Here is a 19,705-nt window from a genome sequence, read left to right on the forward strand (position 1 = left end):
TTAATGATGTAACCATGTAAAAAGAATCAATTTTAGTACTTCATGCTACCAACATGTGCAGCTTTTTCATTTTAACAGGATAAATGTAATAACTAAAAAATGTAAATTTTAAGGTAATATATATTTTTCTTTAACACGTTTTGGTATGGAATTCTAAGAAATACTTTTGCGAACATTGAGATTGAGCTCATTGAACCTATGTGCAGTTCTGTGGAGAACAATTCTTACCCCACTTTTATGCCGTTGTCTAAATAACCGGTCTGATTTGCCCAATAATTACGCCCATCTAATGATTAAACTAGGTAATGAAATGTGTAAACTGATTTAGCAGCAGTTCCAAAGTCGGTTTTTAAAATTAAAATGCTAGGTTCTCCTCATTTTGACACTCACTGGCCATTTTATAATATGACGTGCTGGCTAATTGTTTTTTTACCCTTTTCAAGCCTGTCATTAAAAAAGGGTATTAATCCTGTTCCACCAGATGGAGCAATGAAGCACATAGAATTGGACAACCTGCAATTTTGAATTTAGTTTAAAAAGAAATATACGACCTTTAGGAACCTGGATTATTGGGTGAGGGGGTGGGGTGGGGGTAGAAGTCGCACTCAGGCAATAACCACAGTCGTTGTCAGGGTGAACCACAAAATTCACTAGATTGAACAATGCTTAACCATCTGGTAGCTTGGCACAGAAACAATCAGGCTTATCTTAGGACAATGTGTAAAATATTTGTTCAGCATGCAAACCATAATAAAGTAAAAACACAACACAAGATAAATCCCAAACCAAAGTAGAAAAACTGAGTAAATTAAATAAATAAAATGCAACCAGAATGGTAAAAATCTAATCAGTATAACTGGAGATTTTCAATTCTAAAGTTTTAAGTAGATATAGCTCCTAAAAGCATAATGCACCACTCATGGTCATCTGGTCATGCTATCCCAGGGGAAAGTCACAAGGTCATGCCAACCGAGGTCAAATACTGTACGAGGTTAGTCCGTTGAATAAATTACCTTTGCGAAATCTGGTGTAAAGTGTTCTGTTTGCGGGAGACCACGAGGAGCAAGGAGAACATTGCGGATGGTTGTCACTATCGCAAAGAGCTGGTCAGGCTTTGCGGACTCTCGTTGCTGGAGCTTCATATTGGCAGACAACGTGGCCTATCACTAAGTGCAGATCCCAAGGTGCCGGTTGTCGCTGGTGGTCGCTCGAGCTCCAAGAGGCGTGTTCAGTGGAGCTTCGCATTGGCTGTAATTGCAGACAGCAGAGACTCCGGGTAAACTGACCTGTTTGTGGTCATGAACAGCCCAAATCCCAAGGGAGGCAGAGAATCTCAAAGTACTCACGTGAACAAACAGATGTCTTTCAGACAAGACATAGGAGAGCTATTTTTGTACTTCCTAGTTTGGAAGTTGGACATTTACAAAACAACTTTATCCCTAACTTTTGTGACCATTTTGACTACTATGGGATTCACAAAGGATCCTAGGAGTGCTCAAGGAAATATACAACAGTCGTAGAACTCCTGAGTATTCAAATATATAAAAATCATGCAGTAAGGCATTTCACAAAATTGGAAGTTTTGTCTAAAGAAATTAGATTCAAAGAGGCTGATTAAACATCTTGTCATTTCTCCAAAAGGATAAAAAAATGTTTCCAATGGAAACATTCCTTTCCATACATTTGATATGAAGATGTTGTCTCTCCATTACAAGGTACACAGATACACAGATAACATTGTGACTGGTAAGGGCTGATGTTACTGGTTAGGTTAATAATATGAAGTCATTTAACTCGGGCCTTGTCATGCACTGCTATGACCTCACATATTACATCACTCATTACATGTTCCATGACATCATTGATAGCAAGACTGCAACTTCTGAAATTACATCATTGTTGACAACACTGTGCATGGTGGGACGCAAGTTATCGTAGGGCATGAGTTACAGTTACTAGAGCTATCTATAACTGGTAAATTTCTGTAAAAAAAAAAAAAGAAAAACATCTCAAAAAGACCAGAAGTTGCATTTATCCTGCTAGCTTCACACATTTTGCATGGATCTGGCCAGGACAATGCTTCCCCATTTGTGGAATAGAACCCTACTTAGGGCCTGATTTAGCATTTAACGAATACTACTCAGTTCGTCTGGGTGAGGGACGACATTATCCCCTTCATCCTGGTGAGCTACCATCTGGCAAATTTAGTGATGGTCACCTGCCCAGCATTCGTGGCTATACATTGAAAGGAACCATCATCAAGGAGGTTTCATTCAGTGTACAGACCTTTGGTTAAGGGCCTCTATCGATTTTGACGGGCAGTCACCAAAGTTTTCAAAAGTTTTTATTTTTACTGGAACAAACTTGCAAGACGGACACAAAAAATAATGTTGGGTTCAATATTTCTCTTTCCCTCACGACCAAGATTTTTCAGGCAGTTACAGAAAAGAAAAAAAGCCATTACAATATCCATAATAAATTGGGCAGTAGTGTGATTCCTCTGACAGCCTGCTAATCAGTTGGAGGATGTTTTCTGTCAACAGAGCCAATAGGAGACCTGTTTACAGAAAACTTAAGGTCTGCCTATCTAAAAAATGAGCAGGGCAGACCGAGGATTTGGCAGACAGGGAACTCTTTACCCTGTCCACCAAACTCCAAATCGGGCCCTTAATATCTAATCACTATAGTCCTAACAACAAATATGTGCATACAATCACTCAATCAATCAAGTGGTACTTATAAAGCATGGATTGTTACCCGAAATAGAATCAAGGCACTAGCTGCAGGTATCGGTCTACGAGCAAGGTCTTGAGCCTCTTCTCGAAGTGGGTCAGTGAGGGTGCTGCGTGGAGGGCCTTCCACGCTTTTGTGGCAAAATGGGAGAAGGAGCGTACTTCTCCGGATCAGCAGCGGTGTACGCAAGGTATCTATTCGAGGGAAAGGTGACCAGATTGGAGGTTCCGAGGAGGTAGGTGGAAATGCAGGCAGTGGTTCATGTAGGTAGGTCCTTGGTCATGGAAAGCTTTGTAGGCGTGGGTCAGGAGCTTAGATTGACATCTCTTCTCGACGGGGAGCCAGTGAAGGTCCTTCAGGTGCTGGGTGATGTTAGTTCTCTTTGGCAGGTTGAGGATCAGTCTGGTGGCTGCATTCTGGATCACCTGGAGTGTTCAGTGGTGTTTCCTGCATAGAGTGTGTTGCCATAGTCCAGTCAGCTGGTGATGACGGCCTGTGCCACCATATTTCTTGTGCTGATGAGGAGCCACTTGAAAACTTTGTGGAACATGCAGAGCATGTGTAAGCAAGCTGAGGAGATTGTGTTGATGATTGTGTGGGGGCAAATGGTGTGGAAGGCTGAGGAGAGGTCGATTAGGATCTGGGCAGGTGAATCTCCTCTGTCATGTGCAGATTTCATCGATCAGAGGTGTCTCAGTGCTGTGGTTGCCTCTGAAGCCTGATTGGAAAGGGTCCAGTAGGTTGCTTCTCTGATTTGGAAGTTAATGGCCTTCGCCAGGACTTTGGCAGGGAATGGGAGTAGTGAGATGGGATGGTAGCTCTGGAGATCACTGGGATCTGCAGAGGGTTTATTGAGATGGGGCGTCTGACCTCCACATGTTTCCAGGCAGCGGAAATGGTGGCTGTGGTTATTGAAGCATTGAGGATGGTGGTGATCTGACTGCTGATCCGGTCTCTTCTGGGGTTGTTAAGCTAGAGGTCAGTGGGTGTTCCTGAATGCATGGAGTTCAAAAGAGTGATTATGATCAGTGTGCTGAGTTCTTCCCATGTGGTTAGTGGGGTGTCATTGGTGGTTGTCAATGGGATGCTAAGGAGGTTGGAGGGGTGGGTATCAAGGTTTCTATAGATGGTTGCTATCTTGTTGTGGAAGTGGTTGGCGAGGGCTTTGCAGAGTTCCTGTAAATAGTGGATTGGGGTGTCAGTGGTTGATGGGCAGTTGAACTCTCTGACAATGGTGAAGAGTTCCTAGGTTTGGTTATGTGCTGGTCTAGATCCAGTGTGTCAGGGCCTCCTTTTTTGCAGCTTTGATCTGGCGGTGGTAGTCGTTAACAACTGACTTGAAGGTGGCTCGGTCAGTGTGGTTTCTGCTGGTGCACCATGTTCTTTCCAACTGTTAAAACCCCTGTTTTGACGTGCTGAGTCGGGGTGTACCAGCTGGCTTGTTTGGAGCGTCTCTGTGTTTTGGCTCATTTTGTTGGAGCGACTCGATCAGCGGTCAGTCGCGACTGGCATTAATCACTGGTGGGGGGCTGGCCGGGTCGCGCGTTTTCTTGGCTCCTGCTCCTGCTCTCCTGCCTTCAGCAGGAACATGAAAAAGGCAGCCCCCCTCCCCTCCCCTTAGCCAATCGCAACGCTGCAATGGCAGTGTTGTGATTGGTGGGGACAGCACCCAGCCCATGGGCTTACGGGGAAGCCATTTTCTCCATGTAGGTTGCATTGCAGCCTACATGGAGAAAGCGCAGAGTGCACATGACTAGTTTGGGCAGCCACAGAGGGCCGACCAAACAGTCATTGCACCCTCAGGAGTGGGCACACCACTCCTCCCCTGCTCACAGAGTAGCCCCGCCCACCCGCCAGTAACCAAACCCTTCTGCTTTCTCGCAGTGTGAGACGCAGAAACATAAAATGGTAGTAATAACCATTTTATGTTTCTTCTTCTCGCACTGCGAGAAAACAGTGGGGTTACGGTCCTCCGCCCTAGTGGAGGACCCTCGCCTGTCAGTGGTGCTGGTGTTCTAGTTGTTGAACTTCTGTTATGCCTGATCCAGGTTGGTGTTGACATTGGCTGTGCGGTGCTGGGGGCATCGGTCCATTTTTGCTGAGTGACCATGGTCCAGCTGCGAAAAGCAGTGCTAATTTGGGGAGGTCAGGTGAAGGTGAAGTGTCTGATGGAGTTGTCCCACCAGGTGAGTTCCGAAGTGTGGCTGTATCTGATTCTATTACTCGATGAGAAAATTGGGTCAAGCATGTGTCCCAGTTTGTGCGTGGGGTCTGTGACCAGCTGAGCGAGGCCGATGATGTCCAATCTTTCCAGCAGGGCAGTGGAGTTGGTGTCAGTGGAGTCGTCCATGTGGAAGTTGATATCTCCCAAGAAGACGTGGTGTTCAGATTCAATGGCGAGCGGGGTGATTAATTCAGTGATGGTGTCATTGATGCTGGTTCATGTTCCTGGTAGTCTGTATGCAAGAGCACCTTTGATGGTGGTGTTATAGTCGGTGCGGCACTGGACATTTACCTATTCCATGATCGGCGTGGTTTGGTCATTGGTGATGGTGTAAGGTATTGATTCCTTGTGTGCAATGGCAATGCCGCCTTTGTGTCTGTTAGTGCAGTCGTGGTGTTTCATTTTGTAGCCGATGGTTGTTGCCTTGGCATGTCCATGTTCTAAACGTGAACTTTGCTTTAACTCAAGAACAGGGGTATGAAATTGCATGATTCAAAAACATTTTGTGGTCAGCCGTACATCGCAGGACTAGGACGTTGCCCTGAAGAAGAACCAGAAGGATATATTGAACTGTCATGAGGATGCTTGGAGCTTTGACATCAACTGAGGCCTCAGTACACATGGCTGTTCTTTGGTTTTGTTTGCAAAGAGGTAATTTCAGACCAACGCGTGTCTTTTTCTTGAAAGACTAAGAATCAATTGATATTATCTTGATCTATTGCACTGCACGTCAGTGGGATGACAAAATATTGATATGGTATATACTGCAGGCCTAAATACATCTTCAAGTGAAAGGCACTATATAATGTACCCCATCATGAAACGCTATAACCTAAACTACCTTCACATCCTCTTAACATAAGAGGTTAATTCCCTCTGTGACAGTTCACTCCACATTTTTCTAGTTCTCCACTCAAGTTTGGTATGTAAACCCAAAGCTAAACTTTCTACTCTTAGGCAGTACGACGGAATTTTAAATGCTAAATGTATTTTGTTGTCACATGCTTCAAATACCAGGTTATTCTGCTCCATGTGCATTTTTTAATATTTCTGCTCTCTTGGGTAGCTTTGCAAACCTCCTCTCTTGACTCTTCTTAATACATTATTTACCAATTTTATTAATGTTACTAAGCAACAGAGATATAAAAAGAATGTTCTAGCATATAATGAAACACTATAACTTTGTTGCAGTATTATGGGAATATTTTAATTGTGCATCGTAAAGCCTATGGGAAGGGATGACACGGAGGATTCAAACCATGAAGCAATTGTGAATATATTGTTTTCATTTTAAAAAGAAATATGTATCATCCCCTGTAAAGTCTATTTATTTTTGATGATAAGGACTAATACAATTATTCATAAAAAAATTGCAACGTTGTTTCAAATTTGTTTTGCATTCATGTAGCAATTATAGCCTAACCACAGGATATAGCATCCTGCAACATCATAAAAATCAATCAATCTCTAGCTGAACCTGTAATGTTATTCTGATGGAATTGTTTCCACAAGCAATTATAGTCTGTTGAGGCAATATTTTTATTGCACATTTGGGTTTGCTCTAGTAATATTCTCCTTTCATATATAAAGAGTTAAAAGCAAAGATGTTCAAAGACAGAGCTATATTGATGTAAATGTGGATAAATAGAAAGACAAACAGGCACTCTGACAGAATCAGACAAAGACAGATAGGCTGCTGGGCAGACTGGACAATGTAAACACATTCACATAAGTTAGCATTACGTACTCTAATTGCATTGCACATTTTCATGAGAGCCACATATTGTAGAAAGAACCCTCAGTATGATGTAGAAATAAAATTAAATGTGCTTATTCTGGTAATAAAACTTCATAAAATACAGAATAGAGCTTCCCACTTGCCAGTGGTGCTAAACAAAAAGGCAGACACCCTTATTAGAGGGAGTCATTCCAGTGCACTTTGTCGTTCACTTGAAAAGTACATTAAAATACATACAATTATTAAAATTTACCCTTTTTTTAGATTATTAAAAAAATTACACTCCACATACTATATCTAAAAAGATTATATCAAAAAGCTTTTTGGGCTAATTCACGAGAAAATACCATATTTTAAGACTACCGATTAAATAAAAACAATACCTTATGTTCCACAAATTCAAACCGTTAAATATAATATGAATACTTGTAAATTTCCCTCCTCCTATTTTGCACCAACAATCCCTTAACTAAATTGCAACGTATATGCAGCCATAGGGGTAGAATAAAAATAATCTAGGCCAATTCATCCACATTTCTTGCCTAAAGCTATACTCTGTATGTTCAAAGATATAGAAACATTTCCCCTTCCACCCAGGATATTCTTATCAATGCTACTGACTATTTCGAACCAAAATAATACATAGCACATTGCCTCGAGATCTTTGAAGTGAGAATCTTTAATTCATTTTTTGAGAGATTCAAATGGGACATTGGGTTTTCTCTATCCTGCTCATAACACCTTCATATTACTACACTCTGTTTCCTTACATCATATTCCCATTTTAACTCACCGTTGACCACTTCTTCTAAGGCATACTAAGCAATAATTTGATATTCTATGAATAAAAGAAGAGGAATGCCTATTCCCAAATATTTCATTCTGAAAAGTTGCCAAAATCTTCCACACAATTACATTCAAATCTCAATTTATAGTTTGCACCATCTGGAAGGGGTGGGTCGTAATGGTAGCAAACTCTTGAGTCCCAGACTTTCAAATTTGGCCCAGGTATCCCTACTCCTGATGCACATGATTTCTGCCTCTCACAGAAACTTTGGTTGCACCATGACTTTATAAGCATGCAGCAGAGGGACATGCATAAAACCACCAAATTCCTTATTACATTTTTTTGGGCCTACAACAGACGAATGGGCACACAATTTCACCTTGATACACTTCTTGCTGGGGACCCCATTTCATATATTTTTGAAAAAATATACCTAAATACATGTAAGTGGTTTGTTCTTCCACTTTTATATTGCCTATTGCCATGCATACTACTTTGACATTGTGTTCAAAGGGACACGTTTATGTTTGTTTCCATGTTTATAGTTGGCCAATTGTCTTGGCAGTATCTATGTAAAACATTTAGCTTCTATTGCAGACTAGTTTGGGTAAGATCAATTTTTAATACATCGTGTAAAAAAATTTACGGGATATGTTTTCAGCCACCTCTGGGTAGAGTGTTTTAACAAACTTGAGTGTAGATCTGCAGGATATAATGCAAAGAACATCAGTGCAAGCGCACAACCCTGCCTCAGCCTATTATGTATTGGTATCCTATCTGTCAAGGTGCCATTCAAATTGACTTCCATCCTCGCCCAGGAATCAGAGTGGAGGTCCCTCAAAACTCAAAGATGAGCTGGGGGTATCCTATTTCCATAAATTCTTTTCATTCTATTTTCCTACCCACTAAATCAAATGGCACCCAAATGTTGACAAAGCAGCAGAATAGATTAACCCTAGTCAACAAACTAAAATGATCCATCATAGAATGGCCCTCCTCAAAATCACCCTGTACCACTAGATTAAGGTTTTGTTCTTCAATCCAGTCTTCTAGGCCCTTTAATATATGTTTTTGGCATATTTGTTACTCCTGTATCTGTTGGCCTTATTAAATGGTAATGTTTTAGAATTGGTAAGATTTTGTTTTTATTGGTTTGATTATTGCTCTATTCCAACTACCTGTATGACAATAAAGCAACCCAGTCCCCAAAAAATAGTTCCACTATTATAGATGGCAGGGTATATAATTCATAAGTATGGGCAATAAATTTGCCCTCATATTTTTATTTGAATGTTCATGTGTTAGGTTCTACAAAGAGATATCAGGTCCCTGTTAACACCATTATTGTCTTTAGTTGTACTAGAAATTGCACTTTTGCTGTTGCAGTTTCCAGCCTTCAGGAGGACTCCCTCAGTTGAGCTACAAAAGATCACAATCTCAAGGTCAGGCGGATTCCAAAGTTGCTGTCCTTTGTAACATTCATGTAAACAGAGCCAATCAGCAAGACACCACAGTCGGCAAATAGACAAACTCAATGATAACATAAAATGCAATAACATAGGGTAGCAATAAGTAAAGGAACTAGCATATCATAACATAAAAACTAACATGAAATAAGATGTCACAGTATAACATATACCATATGATAAAATAGGATTATATAATATATCAAAATAACGCCTAATATAGCATAGTGCAGCGTATCATAATATTTTACATTTAAATCCCAGTACAAACCTTTTGATTTTTCATATTCACTAGGACTGTCGACTATTTTATTGGTTTAAATTCATCCCAGGACTATAAATAATTCAAGCCCCAAAAATATGACTGTATAAATCCATGAGAAATGGTAGCTTGTACAAAAGGTGGGCACATAAGATTAACCTGCCTCTTTCAAGAGATGCTCCAATTTGTCAGTTTTGAGTGGTACCTTTTCACCATTGCACAATGTCATTTTGAGGCATGCTAAAATGATACTACTGTCCATAATACTATACACACAGCAAAAGACCACTTTAAAGAGATAGTCTATAAAATTACATCAATTTACAGAACAAAGATTCTGTAAGAATCCCATTGCAGAACTGGTTTAACCATTTATCAGGAGTAGGCAGGAGGATGAAGGCACCATACTCTAAGTGCTAGATGTACGAAGATTTCATTTTGCGAGTCTCTAATTGCGATTTTTTGGCGACTTGCAATTAGAGACACACAAAATGAAATGCACTAATGTGTCTCAGACACATTAATGATTCCCAATGGTATCACAAACTGCCTGCCTCATCAATATTCATGAGGCAGGTCGCAATTTGCAACCCATTGGGAATGGGCTATACCACAGGGATAGGGGCCTGCTGGGGACAGCAGACCACCATGTCTGTGTTTGCGTTTTTAAATAATGTTTAAAGCAAAATCAAATGCAGCCTGTTTTCCTTAAAGAAAAATGGTATCCATTTAGGAGAAGAAAATGAAGTTTCCTTTTCATTTTTACGAGCAGGCAGTGGTCCATGGGACCATTGCCTGCTCTTAAAAAATGTTTTCACCACCATTCTCAAAGGTGAAGGGGTCCCTTGGTGGCCTCTTCCTATTTGCAAATGGGTTACTATCAGATTGAATCTGATGGTAAACTGCGAATGTTTTGCAACTGATATTGAGTCGCAATACATTCCTACATACCTCTGCGACTTGCTATTAGAAGGGATGTCCTTGACATGCCCCTTCCTAATACTGACTCGCAAACCCATTTTGCGTTTCCGTAACAGGTTAATGAATCGCAAAATAGGGGTTTGTACAGTGGAAAAACCATTTTGTTTCTCCAAATCAGTCCGTTTGTGACTGCAAAAAAACTTTGGACTAGCAACAATACTACAGCATGTGGTAGATTGGTTTAAGCCAAAGCCACAGCATCTTGTGACTGACATGATGAGTCTGGTCTTAAATTGCAAGTGTGAGAAAGAGGTTTATTAGTAGGGGCAGATGGAGAGCCACCACGTGTAATAAAGGCACTATCTTGTAAGGTCCAGTTAAAGGTTTCAATAATTTAGACCTGAGTTCAACCTCTGGTTGCTTGGCATGGGGCAGGCAGTCTTAACTCAGAGAAAATGTGTAAAACGTTTAGAAATACCAAAGCAGTTAAAAAGTCAAAAACACAACATGATAAAAAATCTCATTCCAATTTATAAAACCAGAAAAACTTTAATGAACAAAATGACACCAAAATGAAAAAATCAAAGAAGGGGAATGGGAGATATGAAAATTTTAAGATTTAGGAAAACTAGCTCTAAAAGCACTAAGTGCCATTGCAGGTCAGCTGGTCACAGTAGACCGGGGCCTAGGCATAATTTCAGCCTGACTGCAATAGAGCTTTGATTGGATACAGCAACCATGCTCCACTCCGTCGGAGGTTTTACTTTGGAACTCAGTCTCAACTTAATGGCCGATTCCAGTCTCGTAAGGAAGGCCTCCAAATGGGATTCATAAAGAGCAACTCCGATTTGGTGCCTATCTTTCCGTCTGAATCGTCTACCATTACATAGTTTACGAACCCAAATCTATCCGACCGACTCGTACAGAGCCAAATCGTGCCGCGCAATAGAGCCAGATTCTGAACGGGCAAGTACGATGTACAATTGGGACAGCTGTATCGGCTCGGTCTCAGCGAATGTAAGCAGCTGTCGAAATTGGACTTCGGGGGGCCAGAGCAGGCCCCCCTTCACCAGTAACACTCCGAATCGTTCACGGGGGTGTGCATGGGTCCCTATGATCCAGGCATGCACAGTGTGGTGGGCAAAATGGGGTGCCCGCCACGGTGTATATGCTTTTCCCCACCCACCCCCTTTTTGCTATGGGAGACTGTGTATGCATCTGTACACAAGCTCCCCTAGAGTGCTATGGGAGTCCGGCCGAACCGAGTCGGTTGCATCGTACTCACTCGGTTGGATTCGCCCAGCGCCTCTCGCTTGGAAAGCCCTCCAGGTCCAATTTGTACTGAGGGCTTACCAAGCGAGATTGGAATGAGCCCCTTAGTCTCAAATATGGAAGTCAAAATCCTTGGCTGTATGCAAGGAATGCTCCACTATTCTAGTATAGCACAGGACAAGGTCTCTGTGAAGCTGTTAGTTTTGACAGAATAAAATCGGAGTGAGAACATTTCACAAAGAAAGTTTTCTCACCTGCCAGATACGTTTGGCGCCTTTCTCTGGTGAAGATTTTTATATTCGGATTTAGTCTCTTTTTTAGAGCTCAGAATCCTCTAGGGGTGGGGGGCAAGACTGCAGAGAAGCTCCGAGCCGAGGAACCCTGTTTCTGCAGCCCAGTGAGGTCACGCTTTGGGTGGATTAGCTTGTCAAGGTTGCCCCAGACCTCCCGAAGCCTTGAAGTCCAAAACTTTTTGAAGTCCCACATTCCCAGTGATGTCAGTAGAAGTTCAGTTAGAAACATCCAAGGGGCCCAGGACCTTAGGAACAATACTTGGGGCTCAAGACTCACTTGAGCAGAAGTCATGAGCAGGGTCCACATCAGTTCTAGCTGGAATTGGGCACCTGGGAGGAAAATAACTCTTTTAGTTTTATGTAACCCTGTAGTCAAACAGGAGGCCAACCAACTTACCCTTGGAGCCCACCTCTGTGCTGTGGGTCCAAGAGGGAGCAGGTTCAGTACTTCATGGCTCCTCACTGGTCACAGGCAGCAGGACCAATCCTCTTCTGTTCTTCCTCAGGTCCAGCAGTGTTCTGAAGAAACTATCCTAGGGGTGCTACATTTATGCCTGACAATAGATTGTGCCTTGGGGTTACTTCTGGCCCCTCCCTAACCAATAGGGTAGAAGTTCCGAGTGGTATCAGTTTCTGTGTGCTCTTTTGCAGACAATCCCACAGTGCCCCTCACCCACTAAATCTGAGATTGGGAAACCCTTTTCCCTTTGTGCAGAGCCTGCATGCCCACCCAGGGGTGTGGCCATGGTAATGAGCAGTCCCTCCTATTTGGTCACTCCAAACCAGTTCTGCAGGCAGGTCTTCCTCCACTGGTTTTGGTACCTGTCTGACTGGGAGGACCAACAAAGCGGTCCGCCCAGGTGTCATCTGACATCTGCTTGTGACAGAGTATGCCCCTTTGAAATAAATTAAATTCCTGGACACACACAAATTGGACTTCCTGTATGAGAAACAAAAACACCTCTACAAACCCAAGCCATTGTCTCTGTTCTGGGTGACAGTTAGAGGGCTAATAGTATTTATTTATTAAAAGTCCAACTTCACCATTAAGTTAGGCTTTTAGTAAATGCTAAAATACTTGCTTAATCATTTTCTGAGCTGGTCCTTAGCCTGAGATTACAGAATTAATATGTATTAGTACATCCTAGTGTTCTTCTGTGGGCATGTCAGCCTTCCAACACTGAAAACAGCTTTCACTGTATGGGAATGTTTACTTTAAATTTCCACGTGTCCTACTTTTGAATACCGTGCACTCTGCCTTGTGAGATATAGGGACAACATGTGGGTGACTTATTTATATTTAAAATGAAAGTTTTCGTCTGTCAAAAAGGGCAATTTTGACAGTTCAAACTGCAGTTTTAAAACTGCAACAGCTAGGCAACTGTGGTAGACCTGGAGACAGACTTGTCTTGTCACACTATTGAATGGCACAGTAGTGCTGTAGTCCATAACGACATTTAACTTTCCATGCCATGGATGCATTTTGGGTACCATATACTGTGGCCTTATAGGAAAGATAAATAAGCCAACTAGAACTAAATCAATGTCGACATGTTTAAGAGACAGGGCACATGCACTGGGCACTGGATAGCTATGCCCCGGGGAGCAAATTGTAAAAATCAGCAATAAAAAGGAGCCAAACAATGGGGGTGACCACACTAAATAGAGCATTTCTCCACAGCAAGTACCTATTTTTTTCTAATGATAAGGTGGACATGGAATAATGATCTTATCACGAGGGTACAAGATACAGTATATGGTGTAATGACTGGTGTGTGATAACTGTGCGTTACCGGGAAGGAACCCCTACCTCAGAGAGACATGGTGACAATCATGAAACAATGTATCCATTACATGGCAAGATCAGTTCATTAAATATGAAATGTTTATGACCACATATAGCACTGTAGTGGTTTCCTTCAAGGTAAATGAGCCCCCATGATATTGGAGGCCTTTATTAGGGCTCCAGAAACACCTATTAAAATGTGAATGTCGATCATTGGGGACTGGTGGCGAGTGAATCAGCATATTATACCACAATGCTAAGCCTTGTCCCACAGTACTTTTGGTAAAGTTTAAGATAAAATGGAAAGAAGATTAAGGGATAGTTAACAGAAGCTCAATGGACTGGAGCATGATAGCACCCCAAACTACTGTCTTGTGATACCAGGCTCAAATTAATTCAATATTAATGTCTGAGGAAAGCATACATTACAGGCATCATTGCCCACAGAATTAAATCAGCTTATGAATTTACTTGATTGATTTTAAGTTGTGTGATTGTAAGGTGGTGTCACACTTCTGGTAAACTTTCAAAGAGAACTTGAGTGGTTGCCATGTTTGGTAGCTTTTTACATTAGCAAAGATGTATCTTCTATAAGCCTCCAGCTTAAATTCCCATAACTAGAATTATTTTTTAGCAAAGTGTTTTCTCACCGTGGCATGACATGGAACTGTGCTTTCATTACAACAATTTGTTTATCAAACATTAAAAATGAAGCATCATGGAAAGACTGTCAGCAAAAGTTATTATTTTGATCTATCATGAAGGACAGAGACAATATTTCTTATGAGCTTACATGGAATCACTGAATGACCAAGCTGACCTGAGGCCCCTGCATTGAGTTGTCGCTATTGATGTAACCATGTCACCACCAAGAAACTGCTCTAATAATTGATGACATTGTATGAATACATATGTACAATATGACCTTTATTCAGTCCTCTTACCCAGAGTGTCTTGATGGATTATGGTATTTCCATGTGGGTAATGAACAAGAACATTGGTAATATATAGCAAGCTTAAGGAAGTTATTTTAATGTATATGCTTTGTGTTTAGCACATTGATCGGGTGTATCTGAAGCGACTTAAAGGAACACCAATACTATAAGTTATGCTTGTACCACTGCTTTAATAAGTGAATTAATTACAAACTTTTGGATAAATAAAATGGTCACATCAATGTCAGTCTTCTGCATGATACATGTCAGCCCTGATGAGACAAGCTAGCTGAAAGAACCTGGAAAATAGGTAATCTGAAAGTGCATTGATAGTTGTGAGGCTATAAGGGATCTGATGTTGGACTTCTAGCTTTATAACACATTATTTGCCTGATTGCAAGTTGATTTGAATTTTCTGACCCCTCCTTAAACTCTTGTTTTCACAGGGACTGGAATTCTGAGTTAGGTGGTTTTTTCCGCAACAAGGAATTACCTGGTCCTTTAAATATCTCACCCTTTATTAAATTCTGGCAGGTCAAATCTGTATCAATTTAACAGGGAAAAGTGCATAGTATTTACAGTACCATGTTAATTTTGGTGAGGTAAGTAACAAATCTGCATGGCATTCCCCCAAAACACATGATAAGTGCATTAAATAACAAATTCATTCAGACAGGCTATGAATCAGGGCCCTAATATTTTACAACACACAATTTTGCATTAGGAGAAAAAGTGAAGGGTAACCGTCACATTCATTGTGAGAATCATGACATTAAAAGAATTCCCTTCTTTTGAAACGTCTTGTCCGTATAAAGGATTTGGTTTTCTATGATACATGATAAAGAACAATAACAAAATCTACTTAGCGTACAAATATTTTATTGAGAAAATTCCAGTAGAAGGTCGCCTGATTATGAAAGATAATCATGATCAAGAGATATTTAACCAGTCATGTCTTAAACTATTGCATGATGTACCAAAATGGCTGAACTGTTAGTATTAATAGTCCACTAAGCATTACCACCATCATATACGTGAGCCAAGAAACTCACTGCCACCATTACAGGTAGAAGTACTGGACAGAAATATCCAATCTGAAACTAAGAAACTCATTCCAACCATGTCTATAATTATGACTATAAATCAGTGGAGGTGATGGAGCCTACGAATCCCTGTTGACTTTCAATATCAGCCAGCAGACATCCTGCATAGTAAGAAGGTCAGATGATCTGAAATAGTTTGTCAAAGGTGTTCCTAGTCAGATTTATTGAAAATGTGGGAACACGTTTAATCAGACTGGCAAAAATCAACAGTTAGCTTTAATAGCAGTGGAAACCATATGTGAGCTGTGTTAGAATTAGCCAATAAATAGACAGCCATTAATGCAAGAAAAAACCTTAGCCCTCATGACATGTAATTTAGTCCAGAGAATAATTACCAATAGGGGAAGACCATGCTCCAAAATACTTACCAATGGTTGAAGAAAAACATCAAGATGTGCAGCCTCAGGATCTAGTTGCTAACTGAAGAATCATCATACTTTAACAGTGGCAAAAGTGGTGAATGTATTTCTAATGGAGGCCCTAAAGACTTTGGAAGATGCACATATATGTTATCCCAGCAGGTATTCAGTACAGTTCAGTTCAGTTCCTTTGGCCAAGCTAAAGTCCCCAACGTTTCTGGCTAGGTCTGTTAGCTTTCTTGACCTAGATGCCCCCATTTTATATGTAAGTTACTGAAAAATCAAAGTGTCCATTTATTAAAAACCCAGAACCATTGACTCTCCCTCAGTATCACTCTTTATAGCAAAGCGGCTCTTACTACATTATATGTCTGTTGCATTTTTGTTCTCTTGCTCTCCTCTAAATACCTTGTTTCCAAGCTGGCTTTGCTGATGTTAAACTGTCGACTGAGGCCTAATGGACCTTCCCTATAAACACCTTAAGAGGGTGTGAGACACTACCAATTAATTGACCTTGCCTGAGCTTAGAAATGCATCTTTTCAGTTTTCCCCCACACTTTATCAGATAGTTTTTTGCTGGTATTTTTACTGTTTGCCGCATGCCACTTTTCTTTACTTTCACATTGCATGTAATTCTTGCCCATAAAACAATATAATATTGGCTGCACCCAATGGACATGTATGGAAATTGGCTCAAACACTATACCATTGGTTTGGATGTTAATTTTCTCATGTAAGCTGCAGTATATTTCTTATATGCAAACAACTTTATGATTGCGAGATTATGGTCACCATTGTGTCCTGGCTAATTTTAGATTAAAACACTGTGGTAACATGTCAGAGATATGTATCTGCGATTTGGAAAGCAACCTTTTTTTATACATTTGCCATTTTTCTCTAGAGAGGCCTGGCTGTGTATAAATATTTATTTTTACAGTGTCAGACAGAAAACGGCTAAAAGCAAATTTAATGTCCGTTTTAATACTTATGAAAAATCTAATTCAATTGTGAAGGTAGATTTTAGATAACTAGATTAGAAACGTTAAGTTTTCAAAACCGTACTATGTACTGCCTGGAAATATCATCTTTAATTAATTCAGTTCTGATGGCGTTCATCCCTTGATAGAAATTATGCCTTGATGAGGTGTGAATATATCTGCTGCCTGCAGAAAACAGAGCTGTTTCAGAAAGCAGAAAAGCTGAAAGAGGAAAGTTCAGATCAGTAACCTTGTGTGACCTTGTTTTGTGCCATTGGGGAGTGGATGGTACAGATATCTAAACAAATGGCCCAGTCTAATCTAGCCATGAATCCTGGTTACGAATCAGGCAGGGCGAAATGAATGCACGATTTTATGCGTTAGTTTCACTTCTCCTAACTGCAAATTTTGAGTATGCAGTTTTTCTCATGTGATTTTACCAGGAGTGTGGAAATGGAAAACAGCTTTTACAAGCTGATAGGGAACCTCTTCCGCATGAGGAATTAGCATTTAACTTTACCACCTGCACAGAGCAAGTGGTAAACATAAATCAGAGGTGTAATAAAATTATTAAAGCGACAGGCTTACAATAATGTTTTTATGGTTATATATGAACTAGGTTTTTCTTAAAATTAATAACAAAGACAACTGTTTTTCAATAATAAATTTGGGATTTATTTGCTATAGATGTATACATATGAACTCCTCAGGTCAACGTTGTCCCCAGTCCTTACATATTTGAACTGTGCCACACATCCACAACAGTCCAAATTTACCAACGTTTTCCAAAGGTGATGCAAACCCAGCTCAAATTATAAAGGTGGGAAATATTATGCAACACAATCCAGGATTTGCATTAGAAAGTTCACCAAAGTAACAGAACGCTATGATATCTGCTGCTTCGCACTACTTTCATCAAGGTGGTGTTCCATGGGTGATACATGGGTGTTCACATGGACACACCTATGGTTTTTTATGCAAATTCCTATCTGCTAGCATTCATAGACAGGGATTTGCATTAAACTTTAAGGCTGACGTAACAAGGAGAAATGTTTTATTTCTCTTTATATTTCCAACTTTGCATATTTTCTGCATTGTACAACACACATACTAAGGTGCCGATTATGATCTCGTCCAGATAGCATTCCGACCGATTCTGTTCTGAAATGCTTTTCCGAACAACTCGGATCCGGGAAGTCCAACGGAGTGAGTTTGATGCATCAGGATGCTTCCGGATATGATTCAGTTGGACTCCCATTGACGTCAATGGGAGCCTGTGATCCGAACGAGAGCACAGGCTCTCATTGACAAAAGGGGTGGTTGGGGAAAAACCTTGCACCCTTTCATGGGTACCCCATGGTGCCTGCCACAGTGTGCATGCATGGGTAGGGGGGACCCATGGGTACTCCAAAGAGCCTGATTTGGAGGGCTCAGGGTGTAGGAGGGCCTGCTACGGGTCCGCAAAATCATATTCCAACAGCCGATTCATTTCGGAACAACCGATTCGGAAAGGCTGTCGGAATCTGACATCCTAATCACTCGGCTGGAAACACGCTCCATAGACTGATACGTTTCCACTCCGAATGACTTGGTTACTCTCAATGCCTTATGGAACCGAGTCGGACAGTTCAAGCGCTTCCCAGCCATCGTAATAGCTTGTTGGGAAACGCGTCTGGGTCGGTCCGAAAGGCGAGTTCCAAATCGGATTCAAATTAATTGAATACCCTTCGGAGCCTTTCTGGATGACATTGTAATCGACCCCTAAGTGGCAAAAGTCTCAAAGGTTAGTTTTTTGAAGTAGAAAGGTCCCCTTCCAGTACAAACTCTCTTCTTTAGAGAAAGCACACACCGTTGCACTATGGTCCAAGGGAGTGTGTGGTAGCACAATATCAGGTAAGCAAGAAATGTTATAAAGGCTTCCTTATAACACTGCTCACAATACATGTTTACTGCTATACAGTGTAAAGAAACACACATCATTTTGTAAAATTTCCATATGTTTTTTCTCATTGATTTTGGTTGATATGCCAAATAGTAAGTTCTCTCCTGTTTCTGTTTTCACTCTATTTTGTCTGTGTTGAGAATAGCTTCAGGGTAGCCCCTTGCTTTAAAGCGATTAATTATAATCCAACTCTATTTTTTAATTTGTCTTCAGTACCACATATTTGTTTCTGCCTAAGCGTCTATATGTGATGTTGCATATTTTTGGGTCAGGTAGAAAGCTTATATCTAAGGTGCTGTTTACTGCAGTGGGCCTTCTATTGAGTGATGTAATTTTCTGACTATCTGCAATCTCCAATTTGAGATCCAAGAAAATTACACTTTCTTTACTCATCTCATAAGAGAATTTCAATTTCGCAACAAAGAACGCAGTCAAATCTGCCTTTCAGACATAACTATAACTGGTGAATTTTAGTGGTTTTGTTTGTTTAAAACGATATGTTCACTAACGATAACATCCCTTTAACCTTACTTTTTTCAGTGAATTTCTAAAGGGTTTTTTTTTCACGTAAAGTACGATATAATTACAATTCCTAACTATATCCTCACTTTAACCTTTGGATTTTTACGTTTTTTAATGTTAAACGCCAAATTTACGCCACTCGTAGCCATGTGTGCCGTGGGGTTGGTTGCACAACCTGGCCACAAACAATCACAAGGAGTCGTGAGAGGAGCCCTAGGGTCACCGCTGCCTCATCGGTTCCCCTGCAGCCACCCATCTTAAGTGCCAGCAGGAACCAACAATTGTTTATTTAAATGTTGATAGGGGTTGTGTGTACCTCTTCCCCAAGCCTTCAAATGCCCTAGGGATCCCATCCCCCAAGGCTGTATTGTTTTTTTGGGAGGGA

General features: G+C 40.8%; 1 protein-coding gene across 7 annotated transcripts in view; it reads left to right on the top strand.

The window, feature by feature from the left end:
- LOC146867489 (heparan sulfate glucosamine 3-O-sulfotransferase 1-like) overlaps nt 1-19,705 on the top strand; it is a 604,489-nt gene that overhangs the window by 564,200 nt on the left and 20,584 nt on the right. The gene's annotated exons all lie outside the window — the stretch shown is intronic.

Source organism: Triturus cristatus, chromosome 1_2 (genome assembly GCF_964204655.1).
Source record: "Triturus cristatus chromosome 1_2, aTriCri1.1, whole genome shotgun sequence".
Taxonomy (NCBI): Eukaryota; Metazoa; Chordata; class Amphibia; order Caudata; family Salamandridae; genus Triturus; species Triturus cristatus.